Source organism: Tiliqua scincoides, chromosome 1, assembly GCF_035046505.1.
Source record: "Tiliqua scincoides isolate rTilSci1 chromosome 1, rTilSci1.hap2, whole genome shotgun sequence".
Taxonomy (NCBI): Eukaryota; Metazoa; Chordata; class Lepidosauria; order Squamata; family Scincidae; genus Tiliqua; species Tiliqua scincoides.
The window spans coordinates 141643752-141649304 of NC_089821.1; the positions used below are offsets into that span (position 1 = coordinate 141643752).

Below are 5553 nucleotides of genomic sequence, written 5' to 3' on the forward strand. Positions count from 1 at the left end.
GAAAAAAATTTTTTAAAATATAAAATGTAAATAAATACATTAGAGACGGAACATAGATGAATGAATGGGCTCAAATTTCCAATTTCTCCAAAGCACAAGCACAGCTCAGAAATAAAGCACACACTCAAATGGACTCCCATTTCCCCCACCCAAAAAGCAGCTTACTTTCATGTACAGGAGTAAATATCTCAGAACCAGCAAATCACAGGAAACACCCAGATGTGTTTTGAAGGCTGTGGAGGCCACCCCAACCCTCAGAAAGCCTTCTAAGGCCTTCAGAGGGTGCCAAAACTTACTTCTGTTTTTGTTTTCTGAAAACCAGGAAGTGATGTTTTTAGGTCTTTAGAAGGTGTTCTGAAGTCCCCGACCCTCAGAACAACCTCTGGATCAGTCATGTTCAGTCAAGAGGGCCTCAGGGGAACAGAGTCTGGGTGCAGGTTGGATAGGGTCTCGCCGTGGGCCACATCTGGCCCCTGAGCCATGGTTGGAGACCGCTGCTCTAAACCAGTGGTTTCCAATCTTTAGGAATCCATGGACCACTGAGGCAAAAACTGAAATTTTTGTGGACCACATGCAATTCCCACGCCCACACAGAAGAGTACAATTAAATTTGTAATAGATAAGATTTTTTTAGAGATTTATTATTAATAGAGAAGATCTGTGGGTTGCTGCTTTTATTGCTGGCTGTGGGCAGACCACTCTCTCTGGTGGTCCATGGGGGAGCAATCACTTGGCTAGATGCTGGAAGAGATCAAAGGCAATCTTTTTTTCTGAGACCTTGCAGGCTACTTCTTAGGGTCTCACAGACCACAGGTTGGGAACCAGTGCTCTAAGCCTATATTATAAATATATGCCTGTTTTCCAAGTCTATTTGTAACCAGTTGCAAGAGTTGGGGGCTTTCCTCTGGACTTTCATAGGTACAGTTCCCCTTCACTGAGCCATCAAGACTTCCAAGAACGCTTTGGAAATCATACTCCATTTGGAAGTATTGGGGCATTGGGTAAGAGTACTGTACAGTGGGAACCCAAGCTCACCCACCAAAGTTAATGAATTGGGGTTCAAGTCATAGGCAGCGCATTCCTAAGTTGCGCTGGAACAGGCAGGCCGGTGGGCCTATGCTGTACCCAGCGCAAGTTTGGGGCTGGCTGACGTTCGGCCTGAGGCAAGGGGAAAGTAAAATCACAGCAGCCACAATGGGTCTACTCAGATCTGTGCCACCTAAATCGGTGGTGCAAATCTGAGCAGCCTGGAGCTGCCCTGGACTGCCTAGGAACGGGGCTAGGATCCAGCATAAGTTTGGGATCCTGGCTCCGCCTCCCACTCTCCACCCAATCACGGACCCACCCCCACCCCCCAAACACCATCTCTCCACCTACTCCCTGTCCTCCCCACACCCCTCCAGACCTCCATGCTAGCCTGGAAAGGCCGGCACAAACTTACCGATCCTAGGGCCTGTGCTGGCACAGGGAGGCCAACGCACATCCTTGTGCCGGTCTCCCATGTTTGCAACAGTCCTGGGCTGGCGCAAGGGACTTGTACTAGCCGAAGGGCGCTTTACGATTGTGCCCTAAAGAGCTTACACCACCTTTTGAAAGTCACCTCTTTCTGTGGCTACTTTAAACTCATATAGTAACTGCACAATCAGGGGTAGCTCAGTTGTTTCAACCCCGTGTGATTATGTGGGGCAGAATGGTGCAAGAGGAGTGGGGGAGATTTATGCTCATGTACTGTCCAAACTAGAAATAGGGTTCAACTATGGTTCCTGCATAGTTTTGGTGAACAGAGTGTCTAGTTGCTTTGCTCCTTGATCTACTTGAGCCCTTTTAATAGAGAACAATAATGTAAGCAAACAACAAATACTTACAGTGAAAGAACATGAAATATAACACTGTAATCAACAGTGCTTCAAATTGCTTGTTCTCACCTTTAACCCTGTAATCATATCTTTCTGCCTCAACCCTGTTTTTTTCCAGTATCATTCTGATTAACTATGATTAGCATAAAACATATAGAAAATTATAGCTGAGGTTTTTTTTTTTCAAAGTGGCAAAAAACAGTAAAAAAAATTCCTAGAGACATGGAATCCGTCTTTGCATAACCTTGTTGTGCAAACTTGATCAATCCATTTTCAGTTCATCTTAGGAATGGTGGCTGCAATCCTTTATTATGAACTTGAGGTGCACAGCTGGGCTTTTGACTTTTGATTACAGAAGCAGCTAAATGCCCCAAATGTGCATTATGACAAGCAATATGCACACAGGGCAAGTAGCGTTTGCGCTTAGATCTACAGAAAGGTGAACATTTGCAGTGCATTTGCAAGGTCTTGCATGTACCTAATGGCAGGATATAACTTTCTGATCCAGAAAGGTTTTGAACATTAGCATAAACATGTGCACATTGGTATTGATTGGGCTGAATAGTTTTTCTCTAGCTAGTTTGCTACTCAGAATAGGCTGTTTTTCAAAGGAATATAAAATACTTCTGGTTAATTGCCCTGAGGGGGTGGGTCTTTGTTATGTCATGATCATGCACCACCACTGCAACAAAGTCCCTCAATGTTTGGGCAAAATTTCTGGTGACGTAGGTGACTTTTAAAAGACTTTCCCTCCTTCTTTGCCTCAGGTCCTAAGAAGCCTCTTTTTTTTGTGGAGATGAAATTGACAAAGCATTTCCTCTGTAGCAGCCATTTTCAACCACTGTGCTGTGGCACACTGGTGTGCCGCATATGGTCCCCAGGTGTGCCGCGAGAATTTGGGAGAGGGTCATTTATCAATAGGACCATTGGGGGATGTGAACCCCGCCACTGACAGCACAGTGTGCCTTGTCAATTGTCAAAAAACTGAAGGTGTGCCTTGGCCATTTTAGTGCCTTGGCAGCGTTCCATGAGATGAAAAAGATTGAAAATCGCTGCTCTATAGCTTCAGAGGACAGCCTGAAAGAGGGAACAGATTATAAAGGAAAGGAACCCATGTTTGTATATTCATGTGTCTGCCCCATTTAGTGAGTGGCTATAATAGTGCCCCACCTTTACTGCCCTGAACTCTGTCAGAAACAAACCAGACATGACCCTAAATGCTAAGTTAGCATTGTTATGCTTTGTTATTTTAAGTAAATAGCTCAGGGACCAATCCTACCCAACTTTCTAGCACTGGTGCAGCCACAATGCAGCCCCAAAGTAAGGGAACAAACATTCCCTTATCTTGATGAGGCCTCTGTGACTGCCGCCCCACCACATTGGGACCGCATTGGGACCGCTGCACTGGCACTGGAAAACTAGATAGGATTGAGCTGTCACAGGGCTCCCAATATGGGCTGAAATTGCAGCAGCAGGGTAGTACTTAGCCCACCGCTGTTCCAACCATAATCAACAACCCTGCATGATTGTTTTAATACAAAGAGAGAGAGAGAGCTTCCACTGTAAGTCAAAGTATTTTCCCATTAAAAATAGCATTGGAGGAGGGGCGTAATCAGTATCAGACCAGCAGCAAGGCAAAGTACTAATGCTGCCCTACTGTCCTGCCCCTCTGCAATTTTGACCCATTGTCGTAAACAAAGGGGGGTTTGGGTGCTTAGGGTTCTTGGTTTTCGAACCCTAAAGCCCTCAAGGCCCCTTGCCCAATAGTACTGCCCCACCCTGTACGTGCCAGTGTCTCAGTCCAGGGATACTGAGACCCTCTATGCTTAATTCTATCCGTTGCAGGCACTGAGCTCTTTCTCCAATTAAAGCCTCAGTCCTCAAGGTACTAGGCTTCAATGAGCACTTGGTAGCTTGCTGAACGGCTGGGCAGGATTCTGAACCTTTGTCCCCAACAGACAATGAAACAACTTAGTAAAAGATATTTTAGTTTATTAAGTACATAAGGTTACACACTCTACAATAAGGCAGCAAATGCTAGAGGCATAATCATCTAGGAAACATATCAGCAATAAAATAATAAAGCTAGCTGCCTATCTCTATTAATACCTATCTCCCACCTGGGTCAGTTACTCTTGTAGATCTCTTCGCTCCAGTGCTACCTATGAGGCCAGATGCCCATGATGGACAGTGGAGCTCAAATGCATGCAGGATGTTGCACCCAAAACTCTGTTCAAGAAGGAACACCCACACCCCCCCTGGGCACTCATTATTATACTTCTTATGCTAATAGTACTGAGGTGACTTCATACTTATTAGACTGTCCAATCAGAACTCTTGAGGAACAGAACCTTCTCAAAGTTGGCCTGGTTGCTAACCCCTCATAGTTCTTGCCCCTCCCAACTGGAGATCACAGCTGCACTCCATCACCCTCTCTGTCTGCTAAGGTGCTAAATATTCCAATTGGTTGTAAGTCTTGTAATCTGTCCTTCCTGGCCAGCAAAGGAGAGACAACAAATCCTTTTGTTTATTTACTCACATTCCTGCAGCTGGGAACTGCTAGCAACTTCTCTGTTACACTGTCTTAATTTGGTTCACATGCCAACCTAGGCCTAACATGTACTTATTCATGACACCCATTTCATGCAAACACTTGGTTGGCAACCTTCAGTCTCGAAAGACTATGGTATAAGCCTACAGCACCAGGTATTCCCAAGCGGTCTCCCATCCAAGTACTAACCAGGCCTGACCCTGCTTAGCTTCCGAGATCAGACGAGATCGGGCATGTGCAGGGTAACAGTTGCTGACTTATTTACTTTTTTATAATGCAGGGGTTACCTACATGTTTCTCTAAACAGATACTTCTTGGGTCTGAACCGGGGTAGTAGAAAAGTACTTCAAGTGACAGCACACATGGAAGCAAGACAGGGAGAGGCTTTTGATGTCCAAAGTAAACCCACCACTACTCCACTTTATGTGAATGGGGCAGACCCATGAACCACAGCCTAATCTAACAGGGCCTTATAGTTATATAGGTCTTTTATGGCTGTCGCAAAATGCAACATGTCATTTCGTGCAGCTGGGCTGCCACTGCATATGGCAGATGGCTGCAGCAGCACACATTTGGTTTGTCCATGTGGCGGTAGTGTCAGTGGGGATGGGTGGGAGGGATGGGAAGAAGGGGCAAGGAGAGGAAGAAATGGGGAGGAGATCAGAGCAGAGAAGAAGGAGGATCAAGGCTGGGATTGGGTGGTAGCAGCAGCAGCTGCACTGCCAATATCCTATCCCCTTTTCTGGCCTTGATCTGTCTTCCTGGATCCACTTGGACTCACACCAGCAAAATAGCTGGTCTGAGTAGGTCTGAGAAGACCCAGCAAGGCTGTGACGTTCCCATATCTTGGGGAGGTCTTCGAGGCTTGAAACACCCCTGTGAGATGCAACACATCCCCCCTCCCCCATTGGCACAGCTTCATTAACATTCAAGGCGTTGAGTAGGATTGGACTGTCCATAAATGTGAGTGCCCCACCATGTCTAGTTTGTTCCTGAGATAACAAATGTGAAATGCTTTCAAGAAATGCACTGGAGATTATGAGTGAATGCCCCTTTTCAAATCCTCCATCCCAAAGTTAGTATGAAAAATGCAATAACTGAAGTAGGATCAGAAATTGTGTTTGAATGATCTTTGGAAAGCAGCAA

The 5553-nt window shown here is 45.7% G+C and overlaps 1 pseudogene; it reads right to left on the reverse strand.

The window, feature by feature from the left end:
• Window positions 1-4547: 4547 nt before the first annotated feature.
• On the reverse strand, window positions 4548-4664 carry LOC136638155 (5S ribosomal RNA; annotated as a pseudogene).
• Between the last annotated feature and the right edge of the window lie 889 nt (window positions 4665-5553).